Below are 25,723 nucleotides of genomic sequence, written 5' to 3'. Positions count from 1 at the left end.
ACTCTTTTTGCATGTGAATGTGTAGTTGTCTCAATACCATTTATTGAAAAGATTATTAATTCCTCATTGAGTTGTTTGGCACCCTTGTTGAAAATCAGTTGACCTTAAATGTGAGAATTTACTTCTGGATTCTCTATTTTACCTATTGTATTCCATTGAATAAAATATCTTTATGCTAATACCACACTGTCTTAATTATTATAGCTTTATAGTAAGTTTGAAAACTGGAAATCTGAGTATTTGTTCTTCTACAAGATTTTACTATCTTGAGTCTCTGGAATTTCCTCTGAATTTTGAGATGAGCTTATTAATTTCTGCAATTAAGCCAGCTGGGGCTTTGTGGTGACTGCATTGAATTCATAGATTAATTTGGGTTTTATTGCCTTCTTACTAAGTCTCCCAATATGTGAACATGGAATATCTGTCCATGTATTTAGATTCCTTCATTTTCTAAATCATATTTTATAGCTTTCAGAGTATAAATTTTACATTTATTTTGTTAAATTTATTCCTCCTTCCTTCTGAAGCTCTTTTAAATAAAGTTGCTTCCTTAATTTCATCTTAGATCACTCAGTGTTCACATATAGAAATACAATTGATTTTTGAATATTGACATTTGTTTTAGTCAGCTTTTTCACTGCTGTGACTAAAAGATCCAACCAGCACAACTGTAGAAGAGGAAGAGTTTATTTGAGGGCTCATGGTTTCAGAGATCTCAATCCATAGACAGCCCACTCCATTCCTCAGGGCTCAAGGTGAGGCTGAACATCATGGTGGAAGAGTGTGGCAAAGGGAAGCAGCTCACATCATCCGGAAGCAGAGTCTCACTCTCCAGATACAAAATATATACCCCAAAGCCACGCCCCAATTCCAATCTCCTTCAACCATACCCTACCACTTCAGTTACCACTCAGTTAATCCCCTGATTAAGACTCTGGTTGGATTAAGACTCTTACAACCCGATCGTTTCTCCACTGAACCTTCTTGCATTGTCTCACACGTGAGCTTCTGGGGGACACCTCATGTCCAAAGCATAACAACATTGTATCCTACAACCTTGCTCAACTCATTTATTCAACGCCCCTGCATCTCATTTTTTAGTGAATTCCCCAGGATTTCAATATACAAAAAAAATTATCATATTTACTTCTTGCCTTATTGCCCTGGCTATACAAGGGGTCAGGGTGGACATTTTCTCTTATTTCTAATCTTAAGGGGAAATTTTTCAGTCTTTCTCCTTGTAGTATGATGATAGCTGTTGGATTTTCATAAATGCCTTTTCTATTCCTAATTGGTTGAGTGCTTATATGATGAAATGGTGTTGAATTTTGTCGGATGGTTTTTCTGTATCTATTGAGATGATCATGTGGGTTCTGTTCTCTATCCTGTTAACATAGTATATTCAATTAGTTGACTTTTTGATGCTTAACCAATGTTGTATTACAGATAAATCCTACTTGGTAGTGTTGTATATCCTTTTTATATGCCATTAGATTAGGTTTTCTAGTGTTTGTCTTATATTCATAAGAAATATTGAAGCAGTTTTGGGGGGAGGTTTTGTCTGATTTTTGTATCAGTCATACCAGTCTCATAGAATAAGTAGGGAAGTATACTCTCTGCTTCTAATTTTTGGATGAATTTGTGAAGAATTTGTATTAATTATTCTTTAAATGTTTGGTAGAAGTTATAATCTGGTACCTAGACACTTCTTTCTGTGCAGTATTTAATTTTTAATTTCTACTCAATCTCTTTCATTTTTAAAGATGTCTTCACATTGTCTATTTTGTCTTAAATCCGTTTTTGCTAATTTGTGTCTTTAGGAATTTGTCCATTTCATCTAAGTTACAAATTCATTGGCATAAGTGAGTTGTTTCTAGTATATTCTTTTAAAATCATTATTCCTATAAGGTCAGTAATAATTAACCTCTCTTTCACTCTTGATGGTAGTAATTTGAGTCGTCTTTATTTATGCTATTGTTTATCCATTTTGTTGATTCTTTCAAAGAATCAATGTTTTTTAAAATTTCATTTTGTTGATTTTCTGTTTTTCTGTTCCACTAATGTCTATCATAATCTCTTACTTCCTTACGTCTGCTAGCTTAGCTAACTCTTACTTCCTCTTCTTTTCCTAGTATTTTAAATTATTATGTTTGGTAATTGGAGATCTCTCTTTTTTAATATAATTGTTTATAGCGATAAAATTTCTTCTCTATGCTGCTTTAGTTGCATTTCATTAGTTTTGGTCTGTCGTGTCTTCGTTTTCATCCATCTAAGTATTTTTTTTTATCTCCCTTGTGGTTTTATCCTTGACCTACTAGTTTACAAATATATGTTTCCACAAACTGGTGAATTTTCCAGATTTCTTTGTAACACTAATTTCTAATCATTCAGGGTATTCGGAGAACACACTCTCTGATTTAAATCCATTTGAGTTTATTAAGTTGTTTTAAATGAATTCACGTGCCCTCCTAGAGAAAGATCTGTGTGTACTCAAGAAAAGCACGTCCAGCTGTTGCTGAGTAGATTATTGTAGATATGTTTCCTTAGTTGGTGTGAGTATTGTTCAAGTCTTAGTTTTCTGTCAGTCTTCCCCATGGTTCCTTCCTTAGTAAATGTGAGATGTTCAAGTCTCTAACTATCATAGCTGAGTCATCTGTTCCTCTCTTTATTTCTGACCTTGCTTCATGGATTTGGGGACTCTGCTGTTAGTTACATATACATTCATAGTTGTCACATCTTCCTGATGAATTGATCCTTTTATCATTAAATAGTATCCTTTTTACTGCTAATTATATTTTATGCTTTATAATCTATTTTATCTGATCTTCATATAGCCACTTAAATTTTCTTATGGTTGCTATTTGCATGATATCTTTTTCTATCCTTTTACTTTCAACCTATTTATATATTTAAATTTATTTTTCTCCACATTTATACTGCCACATTATAGTTGCACATAATGGTGGGGTTTATTGTTACATATTCATACATGCACACAATATAATTTGGCCGGTATCATTCCCCAGCACTTCCCTCCACCTCCACCCACCTTTATTCTGTTCTACTGATCTCCCTTTGAGTATATTTAAATTTAAAATACTGCCTACTGTCTTCTAAGGCAGCATTAAGTCAAATCTTGTTTTTATCCACACTGACTGTCTTTGACTTTGGATTGTTTAATCCATTCACATTTAATTGATACTATTGATTCACTTGGATTTATACCTGCTGTTTTACTTTTTTTGTATCTCATGCTTTTTGTGTTCCTGAGTTGCTCTTCTACTACTCTGCTTTTGCATTATGTGAATATTTTGTAGTGCAGCACTTTAATTTGTTTGATTTTCTCACTATGTTTTCAAGTTAAATTAGTAGTTATTTTAGGGCAAATACATCTTAATTTATCTGAATCTACTTATAATTTTTACTAACAGTTTTGCAAGCTATAAAAAGATCTCTCCTGGACAGTTCTCATTTTTTCCTCCTTTTTTGGAGGAATTGTTATAGCTATGTGTGTTATAACATGTTATAGCTATGTATGTCATAAGTCCAGTGGCACATTGCTCTAATTACTACTTTATGTCATTTTGTTTTTATAGAAGCTGGGAGGAACAAGTACACATTTGCAGCTTTTGTTATATTAATCTTCATATTTTCCAAGTGTTTTCTCTCTTTTTTTTTAAGCTGGAACCGGTTCTTTTATTTTTTAAATTTTTTAAATTTTATTTGTTCTGATTAGTTGTATATGACAGTAAAATGCATCTATACATTTTGATTGATCTTTGTTTTACATAAGACCTTCCTCAGACATCATGCCCTACTTAACAACAGGGTACACTCTGAGAAATGTGTTGTTTGGCAATCTTGTCATCGTTTGCTAATCATAAAGTGTACTCACACACACTAAGATGGTTATGATGTCACCAGGTGATGTAATCTTATGGAACCATCATATTTGTGGTCTGTCATTGACTGAAATGTTATTATGCAACATATAACTGTATATCCAAACAGTGTCAGCCAGAAAGATAGAGAAAAGGCTCTTTATGTGGATTTTAGATTGTGCATGGCACAACTAAGGGACACCATTCACACAGCTGTGGGTTTTGTATATTATTTTGACAGTTGATTGGCAGATGGCCAAAAATGTCTGGTCTTAATGATTTCGGTACAACAGTTTTCTAGGAGCTGGGAATAAAATGTCTGGAAGAAGGGGTTTTCTTCTGAGTCACACAGAATAGAGTGTGATCCCTAGTGGCAGTGCCACAAGGGTCTAGAACTGAATGATTGGGTGGTGCTCTGGACTCCATTCACTCAAAGTCAACCAGCAAATGAGTAAGCTTGATTCCGGTGCCTACCTTGAAACAAGCGTAGGTGTCTTTACCATTCAGCTGGCCTCAGCTGTGTAGTTTTCCCAGACAGATCACCATCTGGTGTCTTCCATGAACAAGCCAAACAGGGTGGGGAGAAGAAGTTCATTTTGTGTCACAAGCATGAATCCAAGAAGTGGCAGAGAAGACCTGAGATTTTACCACACCTGGGTATTGGCCTTGCCATGGTGGTCCCACCCACGGCTCAAGTCCAGTGAATCCCAGACTCTGGGCGACCAGTCAAGCTATCCCTTCTTTCCCCAGTTTTTCTCTGAACATGTTGTTCACACCAGACTGTTAATGTCCTTCTCAGTACAGAAGACCAGAGCCACATGTCACAGGGGATTCTGTTCCCACCAAGGGGAGACCATGTTCCTGGCACTTGCCACAGCTCTTTGGGCATCTTCCCAAGGATGGTGACGTATAAAAGTTCATCAGAAATAGGTTCTAACTTGGCAGGATGTTAATTTACTCTATGATATTTAAAGCATTCAAAAAGATTTGTGACATAAGTGTTATTTATGTATTTTGGGGGTGGGGATAGTAGGGATTGAACCCAGCAGCGCTCTCCCACTGAGCTACATCCTTGGCCTATTTATTTATTTATTTATTGATGAGGTCTCTCTAAGTTGCTGAGGCTTGCTATCAACCTGCCTTAAAACTTGCTGTCTTCCTGCCTCAGGTTCCTGAGTCCCTGGGATTATAGGCTTGTGTCACTGTGCATGGCTAAGTGTTATTTCTCTATCTTTTCAAATTGCTGGGAGCATGACATCTTGCAAGTTATGGACTGTCCATTATTTACCAAATTAGATTATTTTATGTCCCCATTCTGATCTTTTATTACTAGATCATTTCTGTGCTCTATTGAAACTTGATAATTAACAACTGTCCAATGGAATTTACAATGACAGTGAAATATTATGCTTATCTCCACGGTCCAATAGTCACATGGAGCTAGTGAGCACTTGCACTGAACTTTTAAATTTTCATTCGTTTTTGTTAAATTTTAAAGAGTCCCAGCTGGAGGCTTTCAGATTAGATGCTGAAGTCATCATCTCAGATGTCCCTTTCCTTAATATTGTATGATTAAACCTTGCAAGGTACATTAAAAGAAAGAGCCCCCAAATCAGTGCATATAGCTCAATATGTAATAAAAGTCATGGAATGGGCCATGGGAATATTTTATATAGAAGCTTTCAAATCTAAGTAAACAAAATCTAGTACACACACATTTCGTGAGAATCACAAACAAGAAACAGGAAGCACAGAATACCATCTCCCTGAATCGCACGCAAAGGGGGAGAGTTGTTCCTGCTAGTAGGAAAAATGGAAGGAAAAAAGAAATCTTCAAAGCTGCAATTGGAAACATTTACTTTATGCAGATAGCAATTGAGTAAAAGAAATGAAACCCCAACTGCTCACTGTAGTACTTTTCAAAGAGCATGCTCGTAGAAGTTTTTACAGACTTGCCCACTCTCCCCTAGGAGTCTTTGAAGTCAGGAGACAAAGAACATAATTAGGCTCCCTCTTCAGTGAGGTGCGCCTCTTAGTATATTCCGGTGCTTGTTTTCCAGATACATATGGATGAAAGCCAAACTCCGCACGGATAAAACACATAACCAGAGTATCTGTCCCCAGAGTAAAGCATGACATTATAGGGCTGGAGGGATTTTTTGGTTGGTTGGTTGGTTTAAAAAATGTAGATGCTTAACTTGGGATCAATATATATTAATGCCATTGTGATTTTCCCCTTCTCATATTAGAACAGTAATATTTTACACTGTGATTTAATTGCCACAAATACTGTGGTAACCTTATCCCAGCTACATTCTTATTTTTAATTGTTACCATTTCAATACAATGAATTCCTGCACCCCAAGGCCTCTGACATTTAGCATTTCCTTTTCTCTGAGCTCATGGGAACAGTGTAATCAGAAATAAAAGAAGAAATAAAATAAGAAATTATCATATTCATTCCTAGCCCTTATAGAATAAAAAAAAAAAAGTCACTAGGTAGATCTTAAAAAATCACTTTCCCTCTCTGAAGGAAAATGTGCTGCAAAGAGAGAAGTCAAAAGTCATACGGGCTTGACACTGTGATCCAGCGAAGAGCCCACAGGTGAATTTCATTTTCCCCCAGGAGAATTAACGCTGCCTCATCCATTTGTCCCCAGGTCATAGATCTGTACTGGGGCATCGAGGAGGATGAATGGGACAGCCCCGAGCTCCAGAAGACGCGCATGAAACTGCTGGAGGATTGCTTGAAAACTTCTGCAGGTCCATGTTTTGTTGTGGGTATAAAAAAACTAATGCTTTATATTAAACCGTAGTTGAATGTGACTGACAGTCCTTGCTGATTTGTGATGCTTAAGGGGCTTCTAAAATCATTAAAATGAGGAGGGGGTTACATCTGTTTTAAAAAAGTGACACTGTCCTCACCCTCAGTGTGTGAGGACAAAACCTTCTTCAGCTCTTCATCGGAAGCCCTGCAAACTAGCAATGATTCCAAAAGTTAATCGGAGAGTTGGCTTGTGTTGACAATTTCTACACCTTGTGAGCAGCATTAAGGACTACAGTGGCAGTAATTAGCCTTGTTTTTCTTGTCCTACTGTTCTGTTTATAGTATTTCTGTTTCCCAACCTTGGAATTTCTGGCATTTTTTAAATGGAGTGGCTACATAGTATATTGAAGTAAACCAAATATACAGTATCAAATCTACCAATATGAAGTGGTACCCTGTGAAAGAGTTTGTTTCTGTAATGACTTTCAGAAGCTCATTATCAGCTAGAGACTTTTCAAGTGCAATGTCGTTACAAGTTCAGTATTATTTTCTGCAGAATGCTCACTCCTCTGTATAAGCATGCGGTAATAAGGTAAGTGGGTCATTCTGTGGCAGGTGATTGTGCAAAGCCAATGATTTGCTTAAGAACCTTGTCATGAAACCAGACAGATTCTGCCAATCCTCTGGGAAGTTGTCCCTTGTAACAGGATGCTCTGAGGCTGTGTGGTTGTTTTTTTGTTTTTTTTGTTTTGTTTTGTTTTGTTTTGTTTTGCAGTGATAAGTTTCTATTTTTTTAAATTTCAAAATGGTTTGCCTTTGTCATTTGATAATTTTTAAAAATTTCTTACAGACTGCATTTTGATTCATTGTACACAAATGGGGTACATAATTTCGTTCCGAGTGCTTCAAAGAAAATACTGTACCATATCATTAAAAGCTAGATATCATATATCCATAAAAAGTTGTAAGCATTTTATGCATATGCATCTATTTTCATATCCATGTAGGATAGGAAATCCCTGCAGAGATGATTTCAGAAATCTGACCTGCTGATAGCAAAGTTCTTACCAAAGACATTAAAGACAATATAGAGATTTTATATGTGCCAGGAACTGTTATTAGTACTGGGAATATGGCAGAGTCACCCATGTAAAATAGTTATTTTGCAAGCCAGTTTCTTATCAGTCAACCTTAGAATTGAACTCAGATAAAATTCCCTGCCCTCATGGAGCTTGCATTCTTATAGGGGTGGAAGGGGAGAGGAGAGGCAAAATAAATAAATAAGTAAGGAAATAACTAAAAGGAACAATAAGTCAGATGGTGGTAAGTGCTATGGGGATAAACACAGAAAGAGGAGAGAGAATCCCAGAGAGGGGAGAGAGTTGCTATTTTCTATAGAGCAGTTGAAGAAGGCCTGGATGATAAGGTGACTTTGAAGGACAGATGGGAAGAGGGACTGAGAAGAACCAGAAATTCCAGGGGAGGGGGCAAGTTCATGCTTGGCTGCCTTGCTGGGAGGAAGGGCCCAGGTGGAGAAAGGGGAGTGTGGGGATTTCATGGGCTTTGGAATCTTTTTTTTTTTTTTTTTAAGAGTTGAACCATCCCTTTTGGAAAGCAAATTTCATTAAGACAGTTCTCCAATCTTGACATTGATTATAAAGATTTCAATTTTGCTCCGAATAACAAAGGAAGCCATAAAAGTGTGCTGAGCAGAGGACTGAAGGGGGCCAAGTCCCATCTTAAAGACAACCTTGGCTGTTGGGTGCCGGATGGGAAAGAACCCGCAGACCTTTAGAGAGCTTTGCAGTAGCACAAATGTGAAATACACCCAGTGTAGGGGATTTGGAGAATGAACACCTAAAAACAGTGACCATGTTCTGAAACCATGGTAATCATCTGAAGAATTAGTAGCAGAAGAGGAATTAAGACATTTTCAGAGGAAGGACCAGGGCCAGGGGATGGAAATGACAAGGAAGCCGATTTTAGTCCTGGGTGAGCAAGTTGGAGGGCATAGCTCTCCTCAGGTTTTGGGGTCATATACCCTGGGCTCTGACTAGCATAACTGTGTGGCATTGGAGGACTTCCTTTACTGTTCTAAGACTTAGTATCCTTTTCTGAAAAGTAGAGGGGCTAATAGGTGTTTACCTCAACTTGTAATGAGGGTATCACCAGCAAAGCAGCCTTTAAAAAATGCAGGCCACTAGCATGGAAGGTGATGTAGATCACATTCTTTAATGCTCCAAAAAACCAGATGTGCAAAGCATCACCCTGTGAGCAGGCACTGGGGCAGCTCATCTGCTGTGATCTGCATTGCTCTATCTTAATCCAGCCTAAGAGGTTCAGGGTTGAGAGGGACATTCTCCCCCTTTTATAAACCTATAGGCTGTCAAACTAAAATTACTCATGGCTGTTAATTTCAATAATTTTCTAAAAGGAGAAGGAATGAGTAATTTATAGACTGAAAGTTTGTGCAGTTCTGAGAGTAAAAGTTAATTCATGGAACAGGAGCAATAGCTTCATTGCTTGGAAACAAATCATCTATCCCTCCTTCCGCTCCCTGTTTCACGTTTAAACTCAGGGCAACCACAGTAAAACCCTGCAGAGCAAGTCAGGATCGTTCACCCCAGTGATCCTTGTGACACAAGGCTTGTCTCACTGCTTATAGGAAAAAGTACACCTCTTCTGGCCATTCCTGTTGTAACTATGGTAACAACTGGCATGTGTGTATCACTTTTGCACTCAAATTTCCTTGTCTAGTGCTGCCAGTATTTCCAGAAATCATGACCCTGTGGGATGCAAAGCTTGGCATGTCATTTTCCCTAATGTTAAGGTCTTGGCAAGAAAATTCACTATTACTGAATGAAAAAAAATAAAGGTTTATATCATTTTAAATACCCAAGGAACAAGATCCAGAGGGAAGTTAGATCTACATATTGTACGTGCTTGATGTTCTTCAACTTTATTTCCTAAGATATCGTCACTTGGGATATGACCTAAAGCGTCATTGGCACAGGGGCTGTGCTGGCAGTCCTGCGGAGCAGTTTTCACACATTTTTGGTCACAAAGAGGACAGGGTGCCAGCGTAAGAGTGCCTGGACATAAGGTCAGATCCTGTTTGTGGAGACTTTGCTCAGGGGACATGTCGTAAAGAATAGGTCATCTCTACTGAGGGAGAACAGCATTTGTATAAGGGGCAGAGGAAAGAAAAGCCCAGAATTTTCATTTCACAGCCTCGGTTAAGGTCTAGTTGTGACAGGCTGTCTACCACACTTTCTCATGTCCATAAAGGTGAGTAGATAATAATAGTAAGTACAAAAGTAATTTTGAATCAACTTTAAAGGTTTGATCGGATTGATCATGAAGAGTTTTGTTTTTTTTTTTTTTTTTTTTTTTTTTGGTAAACTGTGAAATTTACAGAAAGTTGCACAACTATTAGCTATTTTTAAACTATGATTTAGGTTATTCCCCAACGAGAATGAAATTTTCATTCTTATTGAATATTTATGTGATATTGGATAATTTTCCCTTTAAAAATGTTGGTGATAGTCAAAATGTAAAAAGGATTAAGACTTGATTCAATCAGTCAAATATTAAAGAGTTTTAATTCTTCATTCTTATGTTTTTTAAAAAGCTTTATAAAATGTATACTGTATATATGATTGTGCTAGATACAAATTCACTGTATTTTACTGAGTAAAAACTTTACCTGCTCCCAAGGAAGAATTTGAAAACAGCTCCCAGTTGAGTCCAAAATCACCATCTGCCTCATCTTTAAAGTGGAGAATTGTCTCAGCTCAGGCAGTGTGGCACTTACCTGTCTCACCCATAGCCCATTAATAACCTATTGGAGAGAAAGAAGAATAATCTTCTGGAAAGAGGCAGGATCCCTGTAACACTTGTCTCATCTCCATTGTTCTCTATGGTGTGTATTTATGGGGAGAGGAAGTTTTCTTCTTGTCATCTCTCCAAATTTGGAGTACCCCAGAAGAATTGCTTGTGGAGTTTGAACATCGACTCTCTGAACCTGAGTGAGGACCTGCTTTTTGGCAAAATGAATAATGTATCCATCTCAAGAGACTCAAAAAAGAAAATTAAACTTAGGAAATTAAAAGACAAAAAGATAACCTCATCAGAATGCAGCAGATTTTAAAATACTTCCAAAATTTTCCTAGTGTTCTTTGTTCCTCTGAAGAGAAAAAGACTGATATAGCATTTTAGAGCTAGAAAGAGCCTTAGCATCATCTAGGAACTAAGTGGTATAAAGTCCTGATGTTACACAGGAAAAAAACTGAGACCCAAGGAAGTGAAGTAAATCAGTATTTCCTGAGCTCCTAAAGTTTATTTTTTAGACTGACCCTTTATCTTTTAGTTCTGTCATTGAAGGTGCTAAGTCTCAAGTGGTTCCTGTATTTGCCTGAAGTCAAACTAGTGATGTGTAGAGACAGGCCTCCAACCTAGGTCTCTTCAGACCTAAGCCCACACTCTTCTATTACGAGTCCCTAAATGGTCTTATTAGAAGCTATGGAAAGATGTAGAACCCAAGTTCCTCTACGTGTGTCCTGAAGTTTATGATAATGTCCTGTTTCAGCTTTCTTTGTGGCCTTCTCTCACAGGTGAGTGAGTCCGTAAAGTAGTTACTGGTCTAGTATGCAGTGGACTTTTTCTCTGGTGGGAAATGAAGCTATGTTGCTCAAGGCTTTATTAGATTGCTAGTCAACTATTAAACTCCTCCCTAATAAATCTGAAACTTTTTCAATCTCTTTCCCTGGACAGAGAAATTTGAAGCTGCCCAAAATTTGTACTGGAAAATGCCATAAATGCAAATCACAAAAAAAAAAAATCATAAAGAGTTCTGAATTTACCTGCTTGCACATCCTTAGCATCCTTTCCCAATACACAGTCCAGGTCAACCAACCTGAGATCTCAGTATGGTTCTAGTAATGCATATTTCGGGTGATGGCTCAATAAAGCACAAGGAAATCTACGTAGTGCCAGTCATTCACGAGACTGTGCTAAGTTCTCTGAGGTGTAGGTAAATAACATACCACTTCTGTCTGCTGCAGCACCACCTAAACAGAGTAAGAGAGAGATGCAGTTAAATGTGATATATTTTGGTAAGTGGGACAATGCAGTGTTAGCGCTGTGGAAGCCAAATGGAGAAAGAAATTTGTTCTGATTCTGGGAATCTGAGGAAGTGATGTTTACACTAAGACTAATAAGAGTTTCTAGCCCTAGACTGGGGCAGAGGAGATGAGGCTACCTTGAGCCTCATCAGGAACACAGTTGCATTCAGGAAGCAGCAGTTCCTGAATATAGGTAGAATACAGGATGAGTGACAAGGCATTTGAGAATAAGAGACAAGAAATAGCTCCACCCCATCACCATAAATGCTTAAATATATACGGCAAAATGTGTGTTAGAGAGAAAGCTACAATTCAACATTTGCAAAAACCAAATTTCTCTAAAGTCTTTGTAGGTTAACCAGCAAGAATGCACAATATTCCTCATTATTCATCATCGTTTTCTTATAATTCTCTTCTGTCTGGGCAGTGTGAGGAGAGGAGATCAGTAACCAAGAGGGTGTAAGGAGCAAGTTGAATCCAAATCATTTCTCATATCAGCTCTTGCTCTCCTCCTTGAAAGCACGGGGGAAGGAGTGAGTTTTGTACACTCATATCATGGGTTTAGTGTGAAGAAAATTCTGGAGATGGAGGTATTCTCCATGAAGTATGCAGAAATGGGGGGTCCTGAGGGATTTCTCTACTTTACGGCCCTTTTTTTATTCTTAACTGACCGCCGAAGCGCCCCGCAGTATGAGGAGGTGCCTTTTGCCCTTTCTCCTTCGTTCTCTCTCAGTATCATGTGCACTGGATGTACGATCTGTTGCAGGGTTGTTTGTTGCTTCTCTTGCCTTTCAAACTTGGCTGTGACAAGCTGTGAAGCCACCCGCACACCCATTCTGCTGACCAGAATTGAATAGTTCAAGGCAACTTAATATATTTGTTTACACTCAGTATCTCTGATTATGGAAACAGTAATAGTTTGAACTGATTTTACTTGGGGAGAGGGAATATCTGTTTATTTCTTATTTAAAATTTATGATATCATCTGTTGTTATAAAAAAAAGCCTGAACTGCAAAAGAGAGCCCCAAATGTTAGAACCTACATTTAAGTGAAGCTTAAGTTAAATATAGTGTTTCTGGACTAGAATCAATACTCGTATAGCACCCAGCAATAATATACATAACTTAAAATGTATTTCTTCACACAAATGGATTGGCCATGGTACTTTCCTTTAACTATAAAGTTATTTTCTTGCCCAAAAATGAGATGAGGCTTGTGGATTTTCATCCAGCCTTGGAAGAGGCAGCTGAGTAAGCATTTGGAAGAGGCTTTGAATTATATTCCAGTGAAAGTGAATATTAATTGGTCTCCAACTTGAATATAGTTATGAACATAAAGATAACCCGGATTACACTAAGAGTGGGGAACAGTTGTATCTTAACAGTTGTATCTCAGTGAAGGTACTGGACTCGACTTTTTTCCAAGATGTAGCAGATGCGATATGCTTAAAAAGAGTCTGTATCAATCATCACATCCATCACTGTACCTCATTTCTTCAAGGACTGGAAGAATAATTTTTGCTTAAAAGAAACTAATTCTTAAAATGGAAAACTTTTTGAATTTTAAAATTTCCTTTACAGTGAAACACAGTTGCATTCACAGTAAAAACATCCATAATACTTTATACACAATACTGTTTTCATACTTGAAAAAGTTAGTAAATTTAGAAGATTAAGAAGTCAATTCTGTTTCTAGAAATATAGTTAACAAGACAATTAGCATCATTCTTGCATAGAGTTTATTAAAAATGTGCTATTATTAAATCTTCAGGTCATTGTTAGATGTTTTTTTCTAGATAATTATACATTTAAATAACTTTGTGTCTCATTTTGACACATTTAGTATTCCCCACTTCATATATATAGAAACTAAATTCCTTCTTCTGACTCTTATCTTTACTAGAAAAAGAATTCCTGGCTTTTTACAGTTGGAGGTTTAAGGATTTATATAAACATAAAATAGGAGTAGAACACTGAGGATGTACTACGAGTACTTTATGTGGATATATTTACTCAACCCAGGAATTTATAAGGAAGTTCCTCCTAGTTTATAACCATTGTACCAGTAAGGTAATGGAGGAAGAAAGAGACTTCTTGACTTACCAGGACACACAACTTCAGAAGATTAACACAAGACACGAACCCAGGCTTTCTACTTCTAGGGTTCACATGTTAACTACATAACACTTCTCAGTTGTCAGTTTGCCTTCTCTCAGCTTTTGTTTTGCCTGAATTAAGGTGTATTCTTTTCAACCTAAATAGTTCTCTTAATCAGTGGGTCTCAATTTCCCTTTGGAGCACAGGCATCTTGCTGGTAACTCACCTGTCTAGGATGTCTTCATTCTCATACATATCAAGGTCAAAGAAGAACCATCCTGACTTCCCACCCTTCTAGCTCCGATTCATGCCCCCACCCCAGCTTTGGTTCCTAAACGTAGCACCACCTAACTTAAGGCACACCCATGAGCCAGGTGCTGTCAAGAAAGCTCTGTTCCTATTTCTAGGAATGATTAGTTCGTCTTTCTTTTCCTTCCATTAAAGGCATTGTTCCTCTAATCCTTGAAGAGAAAGTAAATTAAGGATATGTAAATACTGTAAATGCCTTGACAGTTCTATTCAGTACATCTCCTAGCTTGAGATGTGACAAGATAAGGCAAAGAAAATTCACAATGCTGAAATGAAGACTTAATCAAGGAGAAAATTCAACTAGTGATAAGACCTGAAGAGTTAGATTAAGATCCACAAACTGCAAACAGTAAATCATGGTAATAGCAAACATTCACTTGATATTATTATATGCCAGGCACTATTCTGAATTTTACATAAGGAATTATGTACCCTCATAACAGAATTAATGAGGTGTAGGTACCATAATTATCTCCATTTTACAGATAAACAGGCATACAGCCAGGGTTTGAAGCCAGGCAAAGTGACTCTAAGGCTCATGGTCCTAACACCTGATTCCTTTAAACATTACCTCCACTGCTTGATATGAGCCCTTCTGACCTCACTACCTACCCTTTGCCTGAAAGGGCAAGTCAGTATCATGAAGTAAATACCTGAGGCAGCCATCTATTGATGTGCACATACAGCTTTCTAAAGGGGTTGTCAGAGCTCAATCAGTACAAACTGAGGGCTACAAATCCCTATAAACAAAGAACATAATAGAGATTTAGTGGCTTATTGTAATTTGGCTTGGATATTCCTAACAAGCCAGTTGCTGGTTCAGAATACTTTAATAGTACTGCATTCTGTGAATTCTAAATATTCATAAGCCCCACTACAGAAGACATTTAGAAAGTTGGAAACAGTGGTAGGTGGAAGATCCAGCTCAGTTTACTAAGTCTCTGTTAGACACTAGTTTGGCCTCCAGCAACTGATGGATAAGAGCTGACCAACACCTAAAGGGACAGATGTCAAGACAAAAGAGCAAGCCAGACATCTAGTCACAAACGCCAAGTTTGTATATGAATCTTTTGAAAAAATTTTACAGATTACCAGAATTAACTAAAAAAGGTAATATGTCTGAAAATGAGTTGCAACCAGAAATAATAAGACTTTGAGGAAACAAGTTGGCTTCTCAGCAGCATGCTGAAGAGGCCTTTGAGACTGAAACCAGTAAGAGAACAGGTCAATGTGCAAAAGACAAGGAAATGGTAGGGATATTAGGGTTCTCCAGACGGATAAAGTCAACAGGAGAGAGAGGAGTGGGGATTTATTAGCAGAATTGGTGTATGTGATTATGGAGGCTGAGAAGTTCCTTAACAGGCTGCATGCTGGAGATCTTGAGATGCATGCCAATAACAAGACTTGGTCCTTCTGTGACAGCCTGAAAACTCAGTGGGCTACTGGTCTGAGTCCTAGAATTCAAAGATCCAAGAGCCTGGAGTCTGTCCAAGAGCAAGAGAAGAGTACACTAAACTCTGGGAGAGGGAGGGACCAATTTACCTTTCTTATTTTTGTTCTATCCAGGCCCCTAGCCAGTTGGGTGGTACTCAACCCCACTTTGTCCACTCAGACTCAATGCCAGCCTCCTCTGGAAAAACCCTCTCAGACATACCCCCAAACAATACTTTACCAATTCTCACGGTACTCCTTATTTCCCATCAAGTTGACACCTAAAAGTAATCATCACATAAGGGATGGGTAAGTTGCAGGGTAGACACAGTATAGAATTAACAGTAAAAATCAAGTCAGTGGCATACAGAATAAATATGAGATAGTTTCTTAATATGCAGAAAGTAGTGAAGAATAGAAAGGAAAATAGAGGACAAAGAATGTAAATCCAACTCTAGGATTGCAGGTATTTCCAGGGAGAACCAGAAACCAAGGGTCAGAAACAATAATCAGGGGGAAAAAAAATCTGGACAGAGGATTTTACTAGCCCTAAAAACAGTTCTATGAAGTGGGGGGAATATATAGAAGCAAAATGAGAAATTACAAGGTATTTATCCATAGATACAGAAATAATAACAGCCACAACACTACTACATAGGACCAGGGGCTGTGTATCTAAGACGGACTTCACATAGGATTTAAAACATTAAGAAAATGTTTTAAATGTTGAGAAAGTACTATGTAAAACTCTGCTGAGAATATTTCTAAAGATGAATGATATGGATGCTTTCCTGAGTGCTAATTAGCAAATCAGGAGGTACTTCTAAGTGTTGTGCCTTGCTTGCCTGTCCCCTGCCTGGAGCTCTACGTAGCCTGATATTAGAGTTCTCCAAGTCCTTGTCATTCTCCAATGTAGACGATAAAGTCTCAGGATTTTATCTTTGTCTTCTGTGCCCAGCACCTAGAGTAACACTTCATATGTATGAATATGCATGTACCTCATTGGGCTGAAGGTAAAATTACTCAACTTCCAAAAGACATTTTGTAATATGAAATATGATCTCACCTAGCTAGCCTCTCAAACATGTCATTTTTTTGCTGTAGGAGATCTCCTATTATTTGAGGATTTTTCAAATAGAAACAACTCGAATTTGTGTTCTCAAAAGCAGCTTTTAGAATTTTATGCTGTGGTGTAATCGGAGATGTAGCAGCCACAGTCTGAACTTGGCAAAGGGAGAGGTGCTTACCCGCTTCCTCCTCTTTTTGTAGGAAGGCAATAAAAATGTTTTCAAAACTGTATCCCACTGTTTTGTGTAGTGAAACACAAAAATAACATAAAATTCACTAAGTTTTTATGAAGATTTACAAATGTCAATGTGGTTTTTAAAAATTAGTTTCACTGTCAAGTCAAAGTAATTACAAAAGTTCAGAAAGAAAAAAAAATCTTCAGAGTAACTTAAAATATTCTCAGTTAGAACATCATGTTTATAATGACAAGTCTCTAAACATGATTGTGGTTATGATGAATAAGAAAATAAATACCGTGCCTGACTCTGCGCTTCGTTCACCCCCCAACCCACCTTCCTTAACTTATGGGCCTGCTTTGCTTCACACCCCTGTTAGCAACAGTTTTACAAAGGACTAACAATTCAACTTGGAGAACTTTCCATGTTCTAGCATTATGTTTTTCTATAATGGACAGTCATCTTTATGGACAGGTTTAAGCTCAATTTTATTATGTAAACTTTCTCAAAGAGAAAAGTGAAACAGAAAAAGAAAAGCACAATGTTAGTGAGGCTCCTTGTTAAGGAAGTGAGAAGCTAGAGTGTCGTGCAGTTGCTATGGATTATGTATGATCATCCACTTTCAAGAAAGACAGAAACTCCATTTTCTCACTCAGCACTGACTGATGCCCATCAAATTCTAACCTGATTTTGCCAGAATCTTAGGAGCATTTCTTGGACTGATCTGCAATTACCTTTTTACTGACTCTTGTGTTTTGCCTTATTTCCCTGAATTTTTTTTTTTTTTTTTTTTTTTTTTTTTTTTCTCTTTCATTTGAGTGACCTTTGAGTCAGAGGGAATCGCAATTTGGTGACTCTTATAAAAGTGTTTATTTCAATACACCCCCCATGTGCCTTCTCTAAATGTGATTTTATAAATAATAAAAATAAACTGTACTTTCTCTGTAATGCTGGGCTCAAAAACCGATTTCTTTTAAAATTGTGAATAGAATGGGCCATTTTCATTGAAATTCACAAAGACGTCTTTGTTGCCTTAAAGCTGCTTTGGGGGCAAACTTTTGTTTTTGTAGTTGCACAATTAGAAACTATAAAACCAGTAGTTTGATTTCATTTGTTTTAAGGTCGTAAAGCTGCCTACGATTTTGGTTCACATTTTGTAACTCAACTTTCAGGTGAATTGTATAAAAGAAAGTGAAAGATTGGCAAATGCTTAATTATCTGAACCCCTCAGGGCCCTCTAGCCCACCCTATCCACCCCCCAAACTACTCTTTTATTCTAATTATCTAGATAATTTCACTGAAACCCATGTGACAGGGTTTGTGGATTTGTTTGGAATTTTGTTATACTTAAGGTTCGGAATAGGAAGGTCTGGCAGGATTTAATGGGAAGACTTTTGATGGGCAAGCTGATGTCACAAGTCCATTTTAGGAATAAGAATAGACACAATAAACACAGCAGTGTTTCCATGTTTCAAACCACTTTGCCCGTCTCAGTCTAGTTTTCTGTTACTACATATTACAAAATACCTGAAACCAAGTAACTTATAAAGAAGTCTATTTGGTTCATGGTTCTGGAGTCCAGGAAGTCCAAGAGACACATTTGCTTGGCACCAAGTGAGGGCTGCCTTCCTATGTCATACCATGGCAGAGGGTATAACATGACAGTGTATGCCAACTCTGGTCTCTCTTCCTCCTCTTATAAAGACACTCATATCATCTTGAGATTCCCACCTTCATGACCTCATCCAATACTAATTACCTACCAAAGGCCCTGCCTCCAAACACCTTCACACATGGATTCGGGAATTCAAGTTTCCAATATATGGAATTTGGGGAACACATTCAAACCATAGCACTTCCCAACATCTTGATGAGGATGGCACTATCACCTCCATTTCACAAGACAAACCAAGACCCAGAGAGAGTGAGTAATTTGCCAGAATCATGCAGTAAGTGGAGGAGCCAGAATTCAAACCCTGAGTCTGCTCCTAGAATCCATTCACTGTGTTCCACGCCTGTGTGTTCTGCAAAGCACATTTCATGTATCTTATTAGTTAATCCTCTTAATATTCTCAGAGGTGTTAAGGTTTAACTATTTTTGTTCATTCAGGTAAACTAAGGTCTATAGGGAATCACAGAGCAGGACCAACTCAGGTCATACCTTAGTAAAGGATGACGTAGTCCTACTCCATCTGCTGCCTGCAAGCCGTGGCTCTCAGGGAGGTTTTGTTTTTGTTTTGCAAGGAAAGCTTCCATTAAGTAAAAAGGTACCCACTCTATAATACAAACAAGGGTAGAATATCCTTGTTGAAGCAGGGTGGATCGGCTACCTTGTCTTCTACATGAACCTTTTCTAGTCCACTCCCAAAGACCCTACAGCCTTTGGAACACAATGGGGAACCCATGACTTAACCCATGACATCTTTCACAGAAATAAAGAATGAATTTGTTCTCCCTAGGAAGAACTGCATGATACAGGAGAAAAATAACACTGGAAGGCCGGAAATGACCAGAAACAGGAGTAGCATGAAGGAAAAAGCAAACTTTTTTAGTTGGATAAATCAGCATTTGAACTTGGCTCTAACACTTATGAGCTAAGTAAGCTTTGCTCTATTGTGTTCATCTCTGAAACAGGAGTAAAAAACCAATGCATTTCACTGACTGCTTCTAGTGGGCCAAGGATTGAACAGTCTCTCACTAAATCCTTAGAGCACACCCAGGAGGTATAGGTATTGTCTTCCCAATTTACAGGTGAAAAATTGAGACTCAGATTAGTTAAATTCCCAAGATTGCTAGGCTAGAAAATTGCAGAACTGGAATTCAAAGCCACATCTGTTTGAAAATTCAGTGTGTGCCCTTAACCTACATAGGATTGGGGAAATTATATTAGACAAAGTTCCTAATATGTTCCAGACATGTAATAGTCATTGAATTGCAAAAGTTATTTTGGGGAGACTGCATACTATTTAAGTGTATGGGCTTTGAATTCAGACTGGTGGGGTTCAAATGCCTGCTCTACTATTCACATAATGTGTGACCTTCAACAAGTCTGTTTTTTAAATCTCTCTGGGCTTCAGTTACTTCATTTATAAAACTGGAATATTAGTATCTACTATACAGGTTTCGTGAAGTTCAATTGAGACCCCAAGTTTTAATTACTTAGCACAGGGCCCTGTCCATGGTATGCATTAAATAAACACCAGCTATGCTTATTATTCAGAACTGTTTGCTAAGGAGTCAAGGACAAGAGACAGGAACAGCACATTTTATAAGTAACCTACATTATCTCATTTTGTTTCACTAAAACTTTTATAAGTTAGGTGCTATATTATCCTCAATTTACAAATGATTTTTTTGAGAGGTTAATTTTTTTTCTCAAGCATTCATAGCCAGTAAATTGAGGGAGCTGGAACACAGGCAGGTGACACTGGACCTTCATCAACTCTCTGCATTGATTATGACGAGCTAATTTAAAAAACACTCCCCCAGATTCAATGGAGTCCAGGAGTTTGGGGCTTGCAGATCAGGAAATGCCCTCCTTTTCCCTGCTTAAATTCAAAACCCACTGAGAGGTAGTTGCAGGATCAGGTAGATGGAGATTAAAATGTCACTTTTCTTGTGATAAAGTAGTTGAAGAAAATGAGTTAGACTCAACACCCAGCAAAATTATTAAATCTTTCAAGGGAGAGAATGACGCACTGCACAATACCTCAGCCCTCCCCACACTCCACCCAGAGAAGCCTGCAGGATGCCCTGGCAGAATGTAAGCTAACCCAGCAGCACTTGCTGCAGGCAGGCAAACTCCAGAGAGGAAGGCAACAGTGGCTCAGATGATTCCATCCTTTCTTTCACATCGCCATTTGGGTGACTCCTCCACTTCTGGATGGAATGAACGCAGTGGGGAGAAGCCAGAGATGTTCCTCCAAACGTGCCAAATGGGATATGGAATCCCAGTTAGCATACCCAAATTGGTGTTCTCCACTTTACTGGGTTCACCCATTAAGATTATGGGTTATCCAGGTGTATAACTGCCCTCTTCAGGGTTAGATTGACATCTGTCAGGCAGGACTTCCCTAGCTTCATGAGACCACTTCCCCAGTACCAACTACTGCTTCTCTGCACTCTCCCTAAGCCATAGCCTGACAGAGTTAACTTTGTCTCCAGCAAACTCCAAACAGGACAGAAATATACAATTACTAATACCAAGGTTACTCTGTACCTCAATCTGAAATTCAATCTATATTTCCTATCCCAGATCATGTGCAGCCAGGTTGTCCAACACAGCCCTTTAAAGTCCTGTGTGGGGTTAAATGACAGTATCTATTGCAATAATGAAATAGGAAGTCTGTAAACATTCTGTATTTAAATACAAACCTCATCCCATTACTAAACAGGGAGAAATTGGAGCATAAAAATTAAGGTTCCAAAGCATTCGAGTACAGTGTAGTTAAGTCAAATTTCAAAACGATTGAAAAGAAAAATGTTCTTGCTGTCCTGAGGTGAAAATTTTTAAAATTTCAAAATTAACCACCCCCCACACACACACACATCTTATTCTGCTACTTCATTCAGAGACAAATGTTCTTCATAACTTGGACAAATCTGAGCTGTCCTCTCGGGATGAACGTTATTCACCATCTCACAAATTTGTCTATGTTTTCAAGAAGATACAACTCTTATAACACTGACTATGCACCCATGAAGCTTAGAAGAGAACCCTGGCAAGCACCCTCTGTTCCCCAAATCCATACTTGGTGCTGCTAAAAGCCATATCAGAGATTGAAGAGGCAGCAAGTGGAAAAGTCAACAGGGTTCACCTTGTCCCAGTGCCAGTTAGTCTGTGCCTGCACTCCAGCAACTCTGACCTAGGTTCATGCAGGGGGACACTCCCATCAGAAGATTCACTTGGCATTGAGTCGACCACATTAAGGAGGACCTTTCTGCCTAGGGGTGCTGTCTCCCATTACAGGACACGACCTCTGAGCCTTGTAAAAATCTGTGTATTTGCAATGGTGGCCCCAGAGGTCACATTCCCCACTCCTCCTGCTTCTCCTCCCCTTTGAGCCTATGTTTCTGGCACTCCAGTGCTGCTTTGAGGAACATTTTTCAGTAAATCCACAAATGTGTTCCAACTGGAGAAGTGCCCTAAGAAGATTCCTGATCTGAAAGAGTTGCTATCTCAGGAGCCAACTTCGAACGGTGTCTTCTACCATGTTCTCCTTAAAACACTGTCTTCCCTCAGCTTGTGGCTGATCCAATGCTAAAGCCAATTTCTCTGTGAAATCATTCTTTGTAGGAGCAGTCTTTTAGGAAAACTCAGGGGAATTTCTGACAGTTTAACCTGATCCTTTATTTCTTCCCTTAACTAACATATGAGACCAGCTCTCTTAACTAAATTTGAGGGCCTTTTCTCCTCTTGAATTTATAGCCAAAATAACTGGTTCTCTAAAAAATGTCTTCAGATTTCATCTTGTATATTCTTCCATGGTGAGAAATAGAAGTTCTTGATTTGCTAGAGACTTCTCAAACAAGTTGCACATCTCTAAATTAGAGCCTCTCCCCTAAGGGATGTTCTGCCCACAGATCAGTGTAGATCACAGACTTGAACTTTTGCTTCATGTTGTCCTGCCTGTTCTAGATAACGCATCTCATCTCATCTCTTCCTTCTCTTGGAGTTCTACTCATACATTCCTCCAGCCAATCCCTCAGGGTATAAGTAGCACCTGTATGCCACCTACTGGCTCCATCACCTGAAAATTCACCTAGGAATGCTTTGAATTTTTTATGTCACTTTCCCCCATCCTTTCATATCAAATTTCTCCACCTATAAAACTCATACTTTGTACACTGATTCAAAAATCAGAATCTGGGCCACCAATGACTCAATGTGGACTGGGAAAGTTGTTCTGAGTGTTGGCAAAAATTTTCTGGGTTCCAGTGCTTTCTAGGGAATAATTCTAGGTTTCCTGAGACCTTACCTTCTATCTGTAGGTTGGGATTCACTGGGCCCATGTCACCCTTTCTGAGCAAATGACAGTTTAAAGGCCTCTCAGTTATCTGATATCCATTTTAGGAGCAAATAGACTTATACACATCTTTTTGTTTCATTGCTCTCTCTTCTGGCCTTCAAAGATTTCATGTCTCTCTCACTTGTCTTCTATGATGTCAGCCTGTACTTCCTGGAGCTCTTTCTTTCCTTTAGCTTTTAGTTACTTTTCAGTGTTCTGCTGCCCCTGATAGGATTCTCAAACTAAAGCACATGTTTCAAAACCTTTGAGGTCCTCCATCCCCTTCTTCTAGAAAAGTTTTTGGATTTTAAATTCATTGAATTCTTCTCTATCTCAGCCCAAGAAGATGACAGATTCTATTTATTATACATATTATCATATCATTATTTAGATTTAATATACAACCTTTCATAGATGACTCTCAAGAGCCATTGGGAAGCCACATAATTATAAGAAGGCAGTCATATTAATTCCCTCTTTTGGCCCTGAAAGTAGTTCATAGATTCTGGGGCAATCAAAATAATGCTGCCTCCCTGGGCCTGGCACAATAAATTAAATCTAGAACCTGTCGGTGTTCTGCAGTACATATCAAGCTCAGTAAAACCAATAGGCAGAATTGAAAAACTATGGCCAGAAGTCATTGTGTACTCAAAGGACTTTGTCCCAAAGTACACAATCCACCTCTTAGCCTCCATTCTGTCTTCCAAGGCTAACAACTACATCCCTTCCTTTATCTTCTTGCCTGTTTAAAAATGGCCACTCTCCCGTGGCTAAAGCCATCTTCAGTCACGGTGGGAAATCCGTAAGTCCCGACTTGCCAAGGCCTTAAGCTTTCTGCTTGTCCACACCAGTCAAAAGCCAACAGTAAGACTCAACCACGTGACACAATGTGGACAGCTGCCACCTACCAACAATGCTTCCTGATAACTTTGGAGGCCCAATGTCATGCAACTTGGCCTCTCTCCTCTTGGCCTTTTTTTCTGAATTCCCAGCTGAATGCACCAGGTGTTGGGAATGTAAAAGGATCAGTTAAGAACACTCCTCTTTCCCCTGCTTGAATTTTGAAACAAACATAGGAGGAAGATAGTGGCGATTAAGAAACTCTATGAAGCTCGCTGTTGAAAGTCTTCAATCTCTTGGTTTTGTTAAAATTTCACAACTCTGACTTACCTGTTCATGGCTGGACAGCCATAAGCCTCCCACAGAGTCCTATCTCTGAAATTTACTGCTCAGAAGAGCACAGAAGGGTATGTTCCCTCTGAAAACAAGTAGATACTAAAAGGAGATGCCCAGCGGCATCGCCAACCTTCAGAGAGTCATTCCTCCACTCCAAAGAGAAATAATTAAAGAAAGAAATGAAGCATCACTTTGGGGGGGGGGGGGTCCCTCCACACGGAAACATGGGGAGCAAAAAGTTATCGTTTAGATGTGATGTCCCCCAAAAGTTCACATGTGAAACAATGCAAGAAGGTTTGGAGGAGAAATGATTGGGTTACAGCATTAATATAATTAGTAAATCAATCTCTGGTGGGATTAACTGAGTTGGTAACTGGAGGCAGTCGGGGTTCACTGGAGGAAGTGGTTCACTGGGTCACGGCTGTGGGGTATATATTCTGTGTCTGGAGAGTGGAGTCTCTGTTCCTGATCACCATGTGAGCTGCTTCCTTCTGCCACACTCTTCCACCATGATGTTCAGCCTCACCTGGAGCCCCTGGGGAATGGAGCTGGCTGTTTATGGACTGAGACCTCTGAAGCTATGAGCCCTTAAATAAAACCTTTCCTCCTCCACAGTTGTTCTGGTCGGGTCTTTCAGTCACAGCATCAAAAAAGCTGAAGAAAACAAAATTCCACCTTAACAATAAGAGAAGGGACATACTCACCCAGAAACCATGAGCTGCATCATGAGAACAAGGGTGGAAGACAGAAATGAGTTTGACACACTCCTATTAATATGGAAATTAAGGCAGGGTGGGGAGAATTTTCGGTGTTGTTAATAACATCAACAAATATAATGACAGCTCCTAAGTGCTCACCACATGCTGGGAACTCCCAGGCAGGCTTTCGCTCAGCAGTGCCAGAATTGAGACCTCCCTGCCCTACCATCCAGTGTGCTCTAAGTTTGAGTCCCACAGAGAGGTAGTTGGGAGATTAAGTGAAGTTTTTTAAGTTTCTGAAACCCTGCACCTCTCTTAGCCACTTGCCCCACCAAGGCAGTTACCACGGAGATGTTGTCACATGTGAGCCCAAGAGGCCTTATTTCTTCTCTTGATGTTGGATATTTAGGGATTTTGTGAGATTTATCTACGGTACTTGTTCATCATACCGAGTTTTGTTATTTCTGTATAAAGAAAGCTTTTGAGGGATTGCTGCAGCTTAACTGTGCTAATGTTGTCTAGAAGAATAAAAAAACACAATCCTAAGGATGGGTTGAAATAAACCACAGTGCACAAAAAAAAAAAAAAACAGAAACAGAAATTTCAAGAAAAAAAAATAGAGAAAAGGGGCATGAAACCATAATGAATTTATAGGTATTTTTGCCACAAGAAAATTGGACATAACAATGTAGTATGGGTTCTGACCTATTGGCCTCCATTTCTACCCTGTGTTCAAATGTTGGAGTGTACCAGGGCTTGGTTCTGGGTGTTTAGTGGGCTCTCTCTAGATAGAGGCTCTCCAAAAGGATCCCACACAGTAATCAGCTCTCAGTACCATCTGCATGCTGATACCACCTAAATGTGGCCAAACACCTGTTCTGAGCTCCCTAGCTCCACTTGGATATCCCACAAGTAACCCAAACTGTAAATGTTCAGAGCAGAAATTTTTACTGTCTTCCTTAAACCTGCTTTTCCCTACCCACTGCATC

The 25,723-nt window shown here is 38.7% G+C and overlaps 1 pseudogene across 1 annotated transcript in view; it reads left to right on the top strand.

Annotated features, from left to right (window-relative positions):
- Window positions 1-25,723, top strand: part of LOC306669021 (NACHT and WD repeat domain-containing protein 2-like) — a 170,763-nt pseudogene that overhangs the window by 79,268 nt on the left and 65,772 nt on the right. The window contains exon 3 of the transcript XR_013766764.1: window positions 6,542-6,658. The product of XR_013766764.1 is annotated as an NACHT and WD repeat domain-containing protein 2-like (transcript). The remainder of the gene's footprint in view (window positions 1-6,541; window positions 6,659-25,723) is intronic.

Source organism: Sciurus vulgaris (genome assembly GCF_902686455.1).
Source record: "Sciurus vulgaris genome assembly, chromosome: 9".
Classification (NCBI taxonomy): Eukaryota; Metazoa; Chordata; class Mammalia; order Rodentia; family Sciuridae; genus Sciurus; species Sciurus vulgaris.
The sequence above is the reverse complement of the archived record's forward strand: the minus strand, read 5'-3'. Positions and strand labels throughout refer to the sequence as shown.